Source organism: Vidua chalybeata, chromosome 5 (genome assembly GCF_026979565.1).
Source record: "Vidua chalybeata isolate OUT-0048 chromosome 5, bVidCha1 merged haplotype, whole genome shotgun sequence".
Lineage (NCBI taxonomy): Eukaryota > Metazoa > Chordata > Aves > Passeriformes > Viduidae > Vidua > Vidua chalybeata.
The window spans coordinates 38,360,875-38,378,731 of NC_071534.1; the positions used below are offsets into that span (position 1 = coordinate 38,360,875).

The 17,857-nt window shown below is 42.1% G+C and overlaps 1 protein-coding gene across 4 annotated transcripts in view; it reads right to left on the minus strand.

Moving 5' to 3' along the window:
- The window catches only part of RAP1B (RAP1B, member of RAS oncogene family), a 31,194-nt gene extending 19,417 nt beyond the window's left edge, over positions 1 to 11,777 (minus strand). Inside the window, exons 1-2 of one of the 4 annotated variants that reach the window (XM_053942629.1) lie at positions 11,655 to 11,776; positions 7,010 to 7,105 (exon numbers count right to left, since the gene is read on the minus strand). The gene's annotated coding sequence lies outside the window, so the exon portion shown is untranslated. Of the gene's footprint in view, positions 1 to 6,906; positions 6,926 to 7,009; positions 7,106 to 11,654 lie in introns of those variants that run through there. The other 3 variants (XM_053942631.1, XM_053942628.1, XM_053942632.1) reach the window with 3 other exon arrangements.
- Positions 11,778 to 17,857: the final 6,080 nt, after the last annotated feature.

Genomic DNA, 17,857 nt, shown 5'->3' on the forward strand with positions numbered 1-17,857 from the left:
TGGCAATCCTAGCTCTACTTTGATTGTGACACTGGCTGCTGAACTAGTAAAGCCTGGTATCGGGTTTCCTTGTACAGATGTAAACCAATGCTGGGCTTAACTGCAATTCCAGGATCACCTTCTGTTTCTCCTCTTTATTTTTCTCCATAACATACACATCATATACACCCCTGGCAACACCAGAGCTTGCATGCCAATGTATCATTACTTGTACTATCTTCACTGTAAGAAGTTTGGGTTTTATTCAGGTTTGTTTAGATTACTAACACATCATCAAGGCACAGATATAAAGATTTCCTTCATCATTGTATGATGTTTTGTTACTGGCCATTTAAATCCAGTTAGTGTAGGCCCGTTATGTACAAAGTATCCTTCTGCAGTACAATTTACAGTAATTCTATTACTAATCAGATTGGTAGCCAGAGAGAAGTCTTACAAATTCCCATATGTAATTTTAATTAATATTAGAAGTTTTATCTGTTGAAAAGACACTGATTCTATGCAAATTGAGACTACTCACTAGTAGCATTCATTAACAGGAATAAAATTATCTTTTTCATGATAACTGAACCATACCAGCAAATCCCAAGTAATTGTAACTCATGTCTGTTTTGACTCTTAGTACTTCCTAATACTTCCCTAATAGAAACATGGTATTCGAACGTGAACAACAAACCTCACTGAAAGTCAACTAAACTACACTTAATTTCACCAACGGTTCTTTTGTTACCACTTCAGACATCTTCCCGAGGGTAACCTGAAAAAGGCATACACTGACATCCAGCAACAACCACTGTTTTCTGCCACATGGTTTTGCTACTTGTGCAATGACAGGTGCACAATTTCAGGTGCAACCTTAACTGCTTCTTTTCACAATTAACTTCATTAGCTGAATCCATTGATGAACATGAGTTTCTAAAAAGTCTGACATGCTTAACTGAGGAAGGTGAACTTGGGCAAAAAAAAAAAAAATCCTGTTCTCTTTCTGGCAGCAAGGCAGTACCACTTTGAACCTAGGGATGGTTGCTCTGCAGATAATGTCCAACCCACAAGCAAACCTTAACTAAAAGATGACAACTGCAGACAGTGACCTTCACACCTCTGCCCATACAGAGATGCACAGACAACTTGGTTGTTCCTTAGGCTGCTGTTAAGTTGCTACAAGCTTCAGAAGAGGGTATTTAAGAAAAACCCCAAACACAAAAAAATGCTCAACCAATTAAAACTAAACCCCACAGAAAAAATCCCACTCACTAAAACAATTCCCCATCTCCATGTCCCCCCACCAAAAAAAACCCCAACACAACAAACTCAACACAAAAAACAAGCCAACAGTCCACATAAAAACAAGTTCTAGCTAGTATTTGCGTGCAAAGCTGTGAACTGCCATAGCTCTACACCTGCTCTGTGAGTGGCTGATGCACCTTAGCCCCCCCCTGAACTCTCATTTAATGGGTCACAAATTTTCAAGAGGTGAAAGATCTGTGAGTTAGAAGCATAACCCCACAGGTAAGCAAATCACACTTGCAAGCCTGAGCTCACGTCCTCTCCCATGAGGACACCTACACAAAAAACTGGATAATTTTAACCAAATGAATTTGAATCACACTCATCCCCACACCACTTTCAATTACATGGACTAGATATTTAGTACAGGGTTACCAAATTAATGAGGATTAAACTTGTTTAATCAAGTCTCCACAAGATTCTATTTGAATCTTAAGATCACTCTAGTTCATGTTTAGACCGTAATTTTTGGTTCCTCTGCATCTTCAAAGCTTGCTATTTTCTAGAGAAACCTGTCATACCTCAAGACTCACTTTGCCAGAAGTCAAATTTTATTTGGTTTTTTTTTTTTTTTTTTGCATGGTAATGTTTTGTTAGCCAGGTGGCTTCTGTGAGAAGCTGCCAGAAGCTTCCCCCTTGTCCAGTGCCAGATGGGCTTCAGGAAAGACCCACTGCAGGTCAAAGCTGAGTCCATTAGCAACAGTAGCACCTCTGGAACAACATATTTAAGGAGGAGGTTGGAGGGGTCAACTGCTGGGGGAACAACAGCAGCAGAGAAAGGAGTGAGAATATGCAAGAGCAACAACTCTGCAGATGGCAAAGTGAAGAAGGAGGGGGAGGAGATACTGCAGGTGCCCATGCAGAGATTCCCCTGCAACCCATGGTGAGATAGGTTGTCCCATTGCAGCCCATGGAAGTGCACAGTGGAGCAGAGATCCACTGGCAGCCCATGGAGGACCCCAGGCCAGAGTAGATAAATGCGTGAAGGAGATTGTAACACTATGGGAATGACATGCTGGAGCAGTTTGTTCTGAAGAACTGCATGCCCAGAAGGGACTGTCACTGGTGAAGTTTGTGAAGGATTATCTCCCATGGGAGAGACCCCACACTGGAGCAGGGGAAGAGTGTGTAGAGTCCTGCTGAGGAAGGAGCAGCAGAGACAACGTGTACATGCTACTGTCCCCATTCCCTACCCCACTGTGCCTCTAAGGAAGAGGTGGTAGAAAATTTAGGAACTAAGTTCAGCCTGGGAAGAAGGTGTTATTAAGATTTGGGTTTCTCATTATCCTACTCTGATATGATTTGCAATAAATTAAACTGCTTTCCCCAAGCTGAGTCTATTTTATCCCCATGACAACTGGCAAGATGTCTTCCCTGTCCTTATCTTGACCCACAAGCCTAGTGCTGTATTTTTTCTATCAGTAGTGAGTTGACCCTGGCTGGATGCCAGGCACCCACCAAAGATTCTTTATCACTACCCTCTGCCCTGGACATGGGAGAGAAAAGATAATGAAAGGTCCATGAGCTGAGGTAAGGACCAGAAGAGATCACTCACCAAATCAAATCAGAGGCAAAAAAAAAAGCTGGAATTAAAGATAACTGAATTTATTACTAACAAAATCAGAGCAGGATAATGAGAAGTAAAGTAAGACCTTAAAACACCTTCCCCTCACCCCTCCCTCTTTCCTAAGCTCCACCTCCTTCCCCAGCAGCACAGGGAGAAAGGAATGGGGGTTATGGTGAGTCCATCACAGGTTCTTTCTCCCTGTGCTCAGAGAGAGAAGTCCTTCCCCAGCTCCAACATGGGGTCCCTCCCACAGGAGATAGTTTACCATGAATTTTTCCAATGTGAGTCCATCTCTCAAACAACAGTTCTCCATGAATGGCTGCAATATGAGTCCATTCCATGGGCAACAGAACCCCCCAAACTGCTGCAGCATGGATCACTCTTCCATGGGGTGTAGTCCTTCAAGGACAGGCTGCTCCAGCATTGGTCCCCCACAGGATCACAAGTTCTACCAGGGCACTTCTCCAGTGTGGGACTCTTCTCTCCATCAGTTTGCAAGTCCCTGCCAGGAGCCTGCTCCAGCACAGGCCTCCCATGGGTTCAGTCTCCTCTCAGGAATCCACCTGCTGTGGTGTGGGTGTCCTCCACAGGCTGCAGGTGGAGGTCCTCATCCTGCATCCTCATGGTCCTTCATGGGCTGCAGGGGCACAGCTGCAACCTCATGGGCTGCACCACAGGCTACAGAGAAATCCCAGCTTTGGTGTCTGGAGCACCTCCTGCCCTTCTCTCTCTACTGACCTTGATGTTTCCAGAGTTGTTCCTCTCGCATGTTCTTACCCTGCTCTTCTCTAGCTGCAATTACAAATGTGCAATAACTTTTTTCTTTCTTCTTCCTAAATCTGTTATCACAGAGACATTACCACCATTTCTAATTGGTCAAGCCTTGACTAGTGGCACGTTCATCTTTGGAGCTACCAGGGACTGGTTCTGCCAGGCACAGAAGAAGCTTCTAACAGCTTCTTACAGAAGATAAGACCTACATGCTACCAAACCTTGGCCATGCAAACCCAATACACTACCCCATATAGTTGAGGAGGGGAGTGATAGAGCAGCTTTGGTGGGCACCTGATGTCCACCCAAGGTCAACCCACAACAAATCAAACACTTCAATAAGGTAACAGAAGATGTCCAAAGGTTACTGAAACATAAAATTTACTCTGGGGTTTTAGCTGGGCAGACCTTTCTAAACAAAATCTGCATGTCTATCTTCTAAGAGTCATCTATTATTTAGGCTATGACAATCACAATCACCACAGCACTTGAATGAGCATCACCAGTACGTCCTTAATCTTTCACTGAGGAGTTTTACTTTCAGCAAAGTACAAGCTGAAAAACAGCACCTCAAAACTGTATTTTGGGCAAAGCCCAAGCAGATGAATGACTTTTCAGTCTGCCTTGATTGTCCCAGCAAAGCAAGTTTATCCTTCAGGAAACCAGTCTTTCATTCCCATGTTGCTTAAGGTGCCTGCAGTTTACCAAATGCTTACTCTGTTTAGGTTCTTGTGATCTATGACTTCAACCTTCTGTAGGCAAGCTTGTGAATGATTCCTTATTTTCACTTCTACCACAGCAGATTCAGCATTCAGCTCAGAAAAGAGGCCTCAGGTTTCCTCTGTGAAACTTGTAGCTTATTTAAAAAGTAGTCTCACAATGAGATTAAGTAACAAAATAATTGCGTTACCTGTAAATACAAATATTTTCAAATCGACATATTTGTCTTTGATAAATGTTTTTGCAAACTGGATCTTAAGATCTTGCCTCTGGCTAGAAGCAGAACTAGTTAGCAAGACTACACATGGTTTCAAAATATTGGTTACTGCAGTTTAATTACGTTCAAACTAGCATGCACTTAATGGTGCTTCTTCACCCGTTTCCTGACTAACCAGGGCCCAGATTTCTAGCAGAAAAGGAGGACTTCAGGACTTTTCTGTTCTTCAAGCATAAAACCGAACAACCTACTAGATCTTTCTGTACCAGGCTCCACATGAAATCTTCTTACTCTAACTCTAATTTGTACTTACATTGATATAGCACTCTTCTTCTGAGATTACTCTTAAGAGTTTGATGAAAAGCAACACACAGATCAAAAGGACGCCAAACACAAGCATACACAGCAGCCTAAAGCACTTAATTGTAAAACCCCATTTTCAACTCCTTGGTCTTAGCAGAATTTCAGCTACTACATTTAAGTTTTCTCTGCAAGATCTCTGGCTGAGCCTCAATTTAGCTTTGGGCAATTCCTGAAATAAAAGGTTTTGGGAGATCAGGACAAAAACCAGAGGATCATTAAAAATATAAGCAAATATAAAAATTTAAGCTCAAATATAAAGAAAGGTGAAAAGGTAACAATAAAATAAGGATACATACAGTAAGTACAGGTATACATAGCTATAATTCAGAAATGCTTGCTTCCCTCTCTAGTATTCTGATTTAAAAGCAAGTAGAAAATTGTACACCAAAAGAAAGAACATTTGAAGACCAAGCATCCAGATAAAAAACTAGTTACAAGTGCTTGCTTATTATAGTATTACAGCTTCTCTCTATTAGTCTCCAAATCTACTCAAGACCCACAGAGAATAAGTGCCAGGGTGTCTCTTCTTTGGTGAAATCCCATCTAATCTGCTATTAAGTCAAAAAAGATGTATCGGGAAAATTGAAGAGTGATATTCTCCAGCATGACAGTCAGCTATTCTTGCCTCTTCTTACTCCTCGATGCCACAGGACTACTACAGTCTCTTTGATTCCACCAAGTGACAATTTGATGACAATTTGGCATCAGTTCCTAGAAGCATGGCACATTCTGAAATAACTTATCTTCGTAGAGGGTTAGATTTTTTAACATAACAGCTCATAAAAAGCACAAGTCCAAGGCATCTCGAACTGTATACTTGTTGATATAAAGCTGCCTTGGAAATTCCTCTATGGATTGGTATTATATTTTTAAGAATTCTGAAGGGGAGTTCACATTTGCCACAAACTCATTTTTGACGCTCTTCATCATAAAAACAACATTGCATATTCTGTATGCTTCTACCAATATAAACAACAGACAGTAAATAACAAAAGGACCATTCCCTGAATGGGGACAAAATCACCAGACTCACAGAATGTCTACTGCCCATCAAATCTCCATTTTAAACAAGTCAGAAGAGTCACAAAAAGACAGTATGAGATCTCCTTATTCATACTAACTATATAAATATAACTCCAGAAGTGCAAGAGTCAAGATTTTGCAAGTTGTATTAATTGATACACTCTCCCAACCAAAAGAAAATCCTTCAGCAATATTTTATGCAAAATGCAACCATATGAAGTCAAGTAGGCTATGTTTATGGGTCAACTCGTACATCAAGCTTTCAGAATGTTACCTTGTAGGTAGCTTCACAGTGAAAGATCACAGGAGGGTTACTGCCTGCATCTTACAAACTCTAACAATCCCCCATAACTGCTTCACGTGTACAAGATTAATAAAAGAGGTTCCTGTATGTTGTTGAGCTGCCCCCACACACACCTGGACACAGCCACGCACACAGAATGGCTTGAGTAGAACAGGACCTAAAAGATGATGTAGTTCTGCCAGCCACAGACAGGGATACCACCCCCTAGATAAGGTAGCTCAGGGCCCCATCCAGCCTGGCCTTGAACATTTCCACAACTCAGTATCAACAGTAAATGTCACCTGATAAAGAAATCAATCTAGTCCTAAACACTGTATTGCAGAGAGTAACATTTTTAGGTAACTTCCACTTCAATGGAGATTAATTCCACTCCATGTTCCAGTTTACCCTTCTGAAACAGCTTGCAACTTTCCACTAGTCTTCTAACAAACCACTTCTAGAGGAGGTATTACACCAGATGTTATAGAAATTTGATTAACTGCAAACAAGGATTGTAGAGTTTCACAACTTAACTATCACTGTAATCTGAGTTCTGGTACAGTTTAACTACTGTTCAGTACACTAGCTTCATCTCAAATAAAAAATACCGACCATGCATGAAACCTCTAAAAAAAAAAAAAAAAATCGAAGTAGCTGGTCTGACTTTGCAATTACCAAAAACACTTTCACTTCTGTAGTGCTGAAGTGCCACTCCTAGTAACAGGTTCTCCTTCTATCTCCTGTACCTCCCCTCTGGAACTCCACATAGATAACTCACAAGTGTCTGCAGCTCATCCTTGACAGAGACGTGGTGGTACTGATTTTTTTGCATCCTCCTGATATACGAAGCATGCTTTTAAGAAACTTTTCTTCACTGCAGACATAAAAAAAAAGTGAAGGCACAATTGGTTAGCTTTCAGAAACAGAGACTGTGAGTGGGAAAAATAGGACAAGACTTCAAAAGCTAAGACAACTAATGCAGAAAAACAAAAAGAAAGTTGCAGGGACTATCTGTGTTGACAAATTATTTCAGATTAACTGAAGACAATGTCACAAAAAGTTATAGAGTAAGACATACTAATGGAAATGCTAAAGTACATATTTTCTTTTAATCCAGATTACCTACTGAAATTAGGTAATAACATTATCATTAAAGCTAGTAAGATTCAACGTCGACAAATTTTGATGCAAAGAACACATTCCCCTGAGTTTCTATGATAAAAAAAATTAATGACAGAGCCTTGCTTTGTCTTCAGTTATGATAACAAACTGTTCTCCTGTTCCAGGTCTTCAATACTGCCCAAAAATTTAATGATGTAAGGTTTCTCACAACTCTACAAATAGGGATACATTGGAAATTATTTCATGAATGAATAACAGTGGCACACAATATCCTTTTTGCAGAAGACCTGGTCAAGTCATTCAGTTTTAGGCCAGCTTCCTGTGTTGCAACAGCTGCAGGAATGACATCAAGTGATCTAAGAAAGTACAGATTTCCTGAAAAGAATTTCAAGCTGGGGAGAAACATGAGATGTTGCTTGTCTGCCACAGGATGCAAACACCAATCCACTGGAAGGGCTAGGCTGTCCTACTCCTGCCCTATGGTCTAGCCTTCCTCCCTTGGCCAGGAATGAACTAACCATGTGGACTTACTCGGCTGTCTCTTTTCATAGCTGCATAGCCGGGATTTACATCAAGTCCTCAGATTAATAACTACAGAGTGTTGTGCTTCCTCTTCTTCCTGGTTCACCTCTAAAAAGAATCTGTAATTCTGTAACATACATTTCTCTAGCGTCTTATAGCGACTTTCACTCTACTACTTCAGTAGTAAAAATCACTATTAAAACACCATTCTTGAAAAAGAAGCATCGTGAATAGCTAGAGGGCCCCCAAATAATTAATTTTATATTTCAAAAATTGCCTAATAGGCAGATTTCCAACTTGGTGTTTTTTACAGCCTTCCTCCCTTTTCCTTGCTGCTAGAAGAGAGAGGAACATGCAGTATGTCAGGAGCTCACAACAGCATGCATGAGCAGGCACACATAAAAACAAAAAACTTTCACTTTTAGTTGTCCAGTGTTTCTTTACACATTCTAAAGCTTGAGAAATGAGAGTATCCAGTAGCCATAACCTACTGCTGCTTTTGAAGGTAGCCTCATTCAACTGCTTCATGAACAAACAGTGTGTACCAGCAGACAAGGTCTTTGACTTTTTCAAAATAGCATTTGTCTACTACAAGCAAACTGGCATAACTTCATTAAAATATTACTTCTACTATGCCTGTCTCACCCAGTTGCCTCATGGATGACAGGCCTTAAGGAAAAAGGCATACATTAGATGCTCTAAGGTATTAAAGATCTACTACACTCAACTGTTAAACAACTATGAAAACTCAGCTTGAAAACAGGTCTATTAATCACATTCAAGTACAAAAGCACTTCTTTTTTTCCCCTGCTTTATGCAAGAAAAATAGAAACAGACCATCTTAACCACATCTGAGCAGGAAAACAAAGTTTGCCTTGAAATATGAAGGTGTAGATACTCCTTTCATCTCTCTGAACAAACAGGCTGTCTAAAATATCCCTCTACCTGACCTAGATGGAACAGTACACAGCAGAAGCCTGCCCCAACTCAGCAGGGATTCAGCACACTGACACCACACAGTGCACTTCACTCTGCTTTTGGATTAGTTCTGAGGTGAAGGAGTGGCAGCATCCACAACCACAACTTCTAAACACGGACTTCTGTCGTACCACTCGTGCTGAGTGATCTGTTTTACTAAGGGAGCAATTTTGATTAAAACTCCCAACTGGAGCCTAACCTGACAAACACTCTCAAATGTCAGCTAGGTATCTGAAAGTCATCTTAAGCATTACTTAGAAAGGCCAATTCATAAAGGATCCGCCTACCCTCTCAGCAAACATCCAAGGACAAGGGTGCCTGTTTTTATCGGTAAGATATTCTTATCCTTAAGAGCACCTCTCTGTACCTAACCCTGAACAGCTAGCAGAGCTCTTGTGGATGACAGGATTGGCACGGTAGCAGTAAGCATCAAGTACTCAAGTACTTCTGTGACTCTTGCACTTCCCACATCCCAGATGATAGGTGGACAACTGTTTATTTTAGTTCCTTGTCACATTTACTAACTGTGAGATCACAAGCTACAGTGTAGCCTTCAGCACACTTCCTTCCTCAGCTATAGAAGCAATTTCTTTCTCCTTTTGTAGGCCCTCACCTAGATTCCCATCTGTTTGCCTCTGCTCCAGAAAGGCTCTCAATTAAAAAGACAGTCAGTTTTACTCTGCAAAAACTGGCACAGCACAAAAAGAACTGCCATGGCTCACTTCAGATTTATTTTTGATGAACTGTCCTACAGGAGAGCTTTGGAACAAAATAGCACGATTTTAATTGCACTCAGAAAACTTATCTGGTGCACATATATAGGAATAGAAGCACAGGTACAGACAGCAAAAAGTCTATTGAGTTTTGCCCCCACATATAAAAGTTCTGGTTTTACTTTTTTTTTTGGTCTTTCAACTCTGTTTTGCAGATTATTTCACCCCTAGGCAGACAGGTGCTCCAGGTATGATCATCTTTGCTGCAGGAAAGATACATGGCACTTATATTGCACAGTGTAATTCCAAACTCAGTTACTTGGGTACAGATAATATGGTTTTACACTACAGCTCTAAGTTAAACCTGAAGTAGCTCATAACACTACAAAAAGCATCCCTGAAACATACAGGTACCAAAGGGATAAAATATCACATCTAATTAGTTAGTTTATTTTTGCAAAGCCTTTAATGGGAATAGTATAAGTATCCCCCATTATTCACAAAGTCTACAGGATAGACTGTGAGCAAGAGTAAAAAAAGATGCAATGAATAATAGAAACGAAAATACTGAACTCTACCAAGTTTGGTTGGGTTTTTTCCCCTCCCAAAAGCTTGGGATTTTAATATAGAGGCAAGTCATCCAAAAAGTAGTAACTTAAATAATGTTCCAAGTTTTTCACAGAGATAAGAGACTCTTTCCAAAGGAAATACACTTGTTTTTGAATGGTTATTCTTAAAGGCAATGTGATTGCTTCACTGCCTTTTAATTGTAATTCATGGAAAGGAATCCCTTTCTTATAAGAGTAATTTCAACATATACTTCATTGTGAAAAAGTACTGAAAAGTCCTTGACATACACTGTCTACACATCTCATCCCGGGTTAAGATGTAGCTGTTATATGCAGAAAATTGTAATTACACTAATCAAAACATCTAAATGCAAGAACACATACACAACCTGTATGATTTTCAACTTGGGTATCTCTGACATACCCTCTCTCTTTGAACTGTACTTCCTTATTATCGTATCCCAAAGCAGTACAGAGAAAGACTTTCCTTTTTTTGTTTCATTTACCCTGAGCAGCATAATCCATGCCTTCAAGATGGAAAGAGGAGTAAAAGCATGGTATTCTTTTTTGCAAAAACCTTGGTTTCTCATTCTCTTTTGTAATCTAGGGCCAATGCTAGAACAGTCAGATTTGGTTTTATTCTCTCCTCTGCAAACTTTGTTTTCCTTCCACCACCTCTTCACCAATGCACGCAGAAGGGTACGAGGACCTCAGGCTCATGAGACGGGTTTGGCGCAGGAAGTGTCAGTCAAATTCTTCCATTTGCTTTGACACGGGTGATGGTGGGGTGTTTAGACGAGGCGAACGTCCCTGTCATTTCCTTTTCATTTTGTGATAAGCAGGAAGGGAACTTGCAGGCCCCCGCGCTGTCTGCTTGTCCCACTCCGTGGCCACCCCAGGCACAAGCCCCGGCGGGCTGTCCCGGACGGCCGCGCCCGGCCTGACCCCCCCGCCTCGCCCCCACACACCGGCCGGAAAGAGCGAGCGGCTTCTCTCCCGCGGCCGGACTAGGTGGGGCTCGGCTCGGACTTCCCGCTGACAACGCCGGCGGCCGCCGGGCACCGTCCCCTTCCCCGCCCGCGGCGGGGCCGAGCCGGGCGTCACCCGCCCCTCCCCGCGGCCGTCCGGGCCCCACGTCGCGGCCCCGACCCGCGGGGTTACAACTTTCCGCTTCCGCTCCAACTTCTGCTCCGGGGACCGGCAGGCGGGGGGATGCGGCGAACGGCAGGGCCGGGCCCTGGGCCCCGCCGCGACGGCTGCCCCTCAGCGCCCCGCTCCCCCCACCCCCTCGGGGTCCCACCACGCCTGAGGCCGGACGAGGCGGCGGCTCCCGGTTCCACTTCCGCCATGTTCCAGGCTGGTGCCCCTTCCCTCAGAGCGCGCCGCTCCCCGCCGTCGCCGCCGCCCCCCCCCCCTCCGCCGCCCCCACCCCACCCCGCCCCGCCACCTGTACCAGAGACGCCGCGCCGCTCCCCGCCACAGCGGCGCGGCCCGGCCCCCCCTACCCGCCGCAACCCACCGGACAGCGCCTCCGCTCCCCGCCGACCGCGCGCCGCCGCCTCGCCGGCCGATCCCGCTGCGCTGCGCCCGCTGCGCTCCGCTCGGCTCCGCTCCGCTCGCCGCCTGTGCCGGGGCGCGGCTCGGGGCCGTCGCCGTGACGCCGCACGCCCAGCCTCGCTCTGGCGCGGCGGGGGCGGAGGGAGGGGCGGGCGCGGGGAGGGCTGACCCCGCGCACCGCCCCCTGCGCACGCGCGCGGCCGCCCCGCCCCGCCTCACCCCGGGCCGGCGGCGGCCGGAGGGGGGCCGGGGTCGCCTTGGGGAGCGCCGCACCTCTCCCGAGTTCTGGTGCGCTCCAGCTGGGAGCCTGAGCTTGGTCACAGCTCAAAGGTGCGCAGAAAGCACATCAGGGTTGCTTAAAGTTAATTATGAACGTAAAGAGCTGGAAAAGTAAATGCCACCGCATTATTTCCTGCATTTCTAAAAAGGTGTTGAGATCCACTGGTGAAGGGTGTTTCAGAGATGCCGCATACTGCTGGTTTTATGTGGACCAGTACGCCTCTGGATGTGAAGAGTCTGTCATTAGTTTTGCCGATACCAAGCAGGACTCACAGTGCTGCAAATAATCACGGTATTAGCTTTTCTGCTATTTTAGTCCTAAAATATATAAATCACATTTCCCACCCCACGCCCCCGATGTCACCCATATTTTCCAGTTACAAAGGATTTAGCTGATAAAAAAATTAATGAGCATTTATGTTTCTAGGAAACACTTAGTAAGCAAAGAGTTAACGTGGTGCTTTCAGACATAACTTGTGCTCTGAGGAAGTCCACGGCACTTCCACACTTACACAAGAGTGTATAAAACTGACAGGAAGTTGCAGTGAGGCTTCTGGCAAGGAGAGTGGGTGTGGAGGAAGCAGTGGCTTTCTGTCTGTGGGACAGAGATAGAAAAGGGAGAGCGTATGAGTTCAAGTGAATCTGGGGGAGATGCTAAAGCTCAGAGCAGGGTCAAAGGATGACCAGGGAAATGAACTGCCCTTGGTAGAGAAGACTTCATCGAGATACAGGGCATCCAGAAAGCAAAACACTTTAAAAAATATTTTTCTTTTACAGTGTTACTCCCAAATCCTGAATGTCATAAAATCTCTTCCAAAGTCCAGACAAATCTCTTGGTGTTTTACAGCTTAAAACCGTGTGCAGTCCTTTGATAATGAATCCCTGCAAATGATGGATAATGCAAGAGAGCTCTGGTTGTGAGAAATCAAGTCCATAGAAACCAGTCCTTTCTTGGCAAGGCATCCTATGCAGGACAAAAATAATTAATGAGATGAATAGGTGAAATACAGCCTTTCAAGTGAAAATCAGAAGAGCATTTCATGCAATTATTAGCTGTGTCGCATATTAGCTCACCAGACAGAAAAATACTTGTGTTCTTACTTTCTTCTTTCACTAGATACTGTTATCAGCACCCAGAAATATTTAGAGGAAAAGAACAAAGATAAATATCCTCAGCCCTCACAACTTTCTTCAGTGAACTAGGTTAATCACAAATAACTTGCAGTGTTCCAGGAACAAATACATGTCATTAATGTAATAGTATTTTACAGTGTGCCTTTAATAGTTCTGTGTTTTATAGGCTCTGGGGCAAAAACTCCTCTTTGCTATACAATGAGAAAAGAGGAAGGTGGCCTTTGGGAGTCTTGAATAAACCTCTGTGAGCAGATCCTGGTGTTCTGAGTTTCATATAGGGGTATCTGGAACCTAGTATTTTACAATAAGTGTATATATACATATATAAACATATGGTTTGCTTAATTTAGACATGTTTGGAGATTGATCACTGTAACCAGAAGAAATAGGCAATTAGGATTCATTCTAAGCAAGAGACCAAGTGTTCCCTCTCCCCATCTCTCTCAGCCACATAGTTTGAATGTGAATTGGGCCCTTAATTTTGGATTTTCCTATGAATCATCTAGCTAATCCTCAGCTCGTTTCTTAAACCAACTTTACTCATATCAGTGTGACTGGCAAATAGCAATTGGTGTGCTAACAAGGCATACTCACCCAGTACTTCACAGGGCTTGTTCTGATCAGCTTGCTCAGAGTTTCTACCTGCCTAATCACTGACGGTCACTCAGACAGCTGAACAAGTGCTGAGGTTTCCCTATGATAGAGCAACACCCCAGAGAGCTAGGAGTATGGGCAAAATGAGGTGGATATGGCCACAGCGCTGTTGTGTTGAATAGGAACAGCACAGATATATCAGCTTGCTTTAGTGGGCCTGCCAGTGCCCAGCACTGATCTGGAATTTTTAAAAGAAGAAGGTCAAATACTCAGCTGCCTGTTTACTGAATAAAAAACAGTAGAGACCTGCTTATGCACATGAATCTTAATGTCAAATATACCTTCCTAAAGCACTATAACACTTGTCCTTTGTGCTGTAACATCTGTCTCCCAATTTTTCAGTTGCCTGCATGTACTTCAAAACCCTTTTATTTCAATGACCAGTGCTTAGCTGGAGGTAGTTCAGTCTGCTCATCACTAACACAGTGAGCTACCTGATAATGTCATGGCTCTTGTGGCGAACAAGAGAACATAGAAGATCCTCTCATGAAGATGATCTTCCTCATGGAAGATGAGGAGGAAAATACTTACAAATCTTGTCAAAAAGTTCAGTGGAATTAGTGGGCGAGTAAGATGGGGGTCGATAGATTATTTGGGGAAAACAAAGTAATGTTTTTTAAATGATTATTTAATAAAAGCTTGGCAGGACAGCCTTTGGTCACCTCCGTGTAATTTTCCTAACTTTGCCTGCACTGTTTTCACTGGGACTGCATGGGTGTTGGAGTGAAGAATGTGGCACTATGTGTATTGCAGTTTCATCACTGCTGAAACACAGCCATCTCTGGGACAGAATGCAGAGCTGGCTTGTGCCAGTAAACTCTGAAGTTAAAAGGGTATATAGTGCCAGGGAATACAGTGCTGGCTGCATGCCAACTAGCTGTGAGCTTTTCTAGAAATTTGTCATGAAGGAAAAAGAAATGCCGTTTGGCAAATCCTAATAGGATGCTTTGCTTTCAGAGGGGAAGCAAATTTCTCATCTTTTAAGGGGAATGGACTGAAAGGGATCAATTTCTTAGCTCTACGACTCGGCTGTTCCAGCAAAGAATGGTTACTAGATTAGAATGTGCTTTGGATCATGAGAGCAATAAAGAGAAAACTTCTTCAACACTAAAGAAAAATAACATATTCTTGTGACATAGATAAGTGAGATGTTTTTTTCATTCTGTATCCTTCAAAATTATTTTCATTTGTTATTTCTCCATACTCAGAAAATTTAGTCACACAGAGTGGGAATACCTGTCTGTCTGGCTAGAACCTTGACATGTTTCAGGGATGTGTCTTCCCCTCCAGACTCAATGCAATTTCTCCCTCTCTTCGTATCTGTTGATACAAAGCTTCAGCCTGAGGTTTTTCACCTGATAATTATCAGTTCTAGTTGTTCATCATCTTCCCTTCAGACATAACATCTATTATGCAGTTCTGCTTCTTAATGTCTCTTCATTGCAGCTTCTTGATGTATTGCCGTTTGCTAATCAAAGGTGTTTAAACATTGGTTTAATCACAAGATTGACTGAAACTTAATATGAAGACTTTTTTCTCAACTTTTTTTCACTTTCCATGCATTTACCTCATTGTTGAGGAAAATTCTGTCACTTCGCTCCTCTTTCTCCTCCAAACTATCTTCAGTTAATGCTTTTTCTTATCTCTAAGTGATGCTCCATGACTCTTCAATTTATCTGCCAAAATCTCTTACTGAACTAGCCCTTTTCCTTATCCTTGGCCAAAATCCTATTATTTGTTCATACAGTATAGTCCTCCCTTTATCTTATGATTTGTCTCTTTCCCTACCCTCAAAGTGATAACTGCTTTGAGGTGCAAAATTTGCCATTGTTTTTTTAAGCTGGGGAAGAACAGGCAATAGACACTACTGCAATTTAAACTGTAAATGTCAGCATTTATTTACAGGGATCTAATTTTTTAATCTACTTTCTTCTGTCTTTGGGAGACTACTTTTATATCACTGCAGTTACTTCAGATAAAGCAAGGAATAGCTGTTTCACAACATAGCTGTTGTGAAAGCACAGTACTCTGAATTGCAGAAGAATTCAAGAAAATGTCCCGAGCTCTGGAATTTAAACTCTTAAAAATTAGGATTCATTTGGTAAAAGGAAAAGCCTACTTTATTTTATCCTCTGTGGAAAATCCTTTTTCAAACTGCTTTGGACAACCAGCTCATCAGATAAGGAACAAGACTGTCACAGCAACATAAGTGCTTTAAAAGTGTAAATTAAGAATAATATATGCACTTGAAACTAGAGAATGAAGGTAATTACCTGGAGGAAAATCTGTCTCGGATATGGGTCAGTATTTCTCTCAAAAAAAGCTGAAAGTCACACACAAATTTTCACAGTTTCAAAGCTTCAGAAGTTTCACTTCCCTGCTTTTCCAGGAGAACATTTCTAGCAGTGCATGATGCAGAAAGGAGGTTACTACTTTCTGAATCCCCAGCTGCTGTGATACCTAGATAGTTCTTCAAAGTCTTCCATAAAAGGGCTGGATGCAATGGCATTGTGATGACTGATCACAATGTGTCAGTATAAAGCTATAAACCAACAGTTTCCTCATTTGTAATTCCACACTGTTCCCGAGAATGTCCTTCTCCACCCCATTACCAGATATTTCAGAATAATGCATTGAGCAAAATAGAACAGCCTAATAAAAGATAGCACTGGGTCCATAGTGGTACTGCTATCAAGTACAGGGAAAGTGGCTACCTTTCTTTCTGCTTTATGAGAACATGGAAGTACAGAATTTTTACTTGGTAAAAATGTGTTTATAATTATAAGTGAATGTTAGTAACAACATTTTAACTATTGTACCCTTCTTTTGTTCTTTGATTTTTTTTCCTTTTTCATTGCTACTCGTTTCTAGCATACTCATTTATATCCAGATTCTGACTGCCAGAGACAGAAGAAAGGTTCCTGTTGATTTTAATGAGCTTTATATCAGGACCTAAATTCAGCCCTTGGTGGATGTGCAACATTTAGTAATACTTGCATTTAAAATATATATTCACTTCTGGTTCATGTCAATATTAAGACAGGAACAAATACATTTAACAATGACAGGCCTAAAAATACTGTGTTTTTGTCCTGCTTTCCCTAGCAGCCAAATTATATCCCAATTAATACTGCCCTTTACACTGACATAGATGTGGAAATGACTTTTCATTGCTTCCTTTTTTGTTTCTATCCACTTCAGAATCAAGCCTTAATTAACGCAATGGGCCAAAAGCATTCATGGGAAAATAATTATTTACATTAGTAGTTTATTAGTTTCGGTAACTCAAAGTTTGGTTAGAAAAACAAAATGTACAGTACAGAAAGGAGAATTTATTTCATAACTTTGCTAGAACATTATCTTCTTAGCTTTCTCTGTACATGTGGCCTTGTTCTTCCATATCTTTCCTCTGGCCATGGAAACTGTTACTGAAACTACAATCATGAGAAAGGTTTTAATTAGTATAGTTAAAGTCTACACCAAGGAATAAACATATTCCTTGCCTTTTAAAGCTAGCCAAAAACCAGGTTATTTTTTTCCTGTTATTGTTTTTTGGTTTTTCCAAAATGAATGTGTTGCAGGGTTTTTAGATGATAAAAATTTCTGGTTTACTTCTTTCTTAAAAAGTCCATAAAAGTGCAAACCTCTGAAATAGTAATTTCATTAAAGTGTTTACCAGTAATCCAATGGTATATGTTATAGTTAGACGAAAATATTTTAGTGAAATTTTGTATCCTCTAAATAACCAGTGTAAAACCAGGAAAATGTTGATTTTGAATCAATGTATATATTCAGACCATCTGCAGATAAGACGTTACATCTGGCACGGGCTGTTATATCTGTTCACAGTCTGATCTGGAAAAATTCAGCTGTTTTTTCAGGTCGTATGAATGCAGGGATAATCAATGGCATCAGACCTGTGCAGGGACATGGTGATACCCCACTCTGCCTCCTCTCGCTCACTCCCTCTCATCACACTCTGCAGCTTGTTTTCTTCACTTTAGCCTGACTTTCAGGGTGGTTTATCAGCTAGTAGGCCTATAACCTATTTGCCCCTTTCTGTTCTCACCTTTAGAAGGACTCAGGGGTCAAATCCCT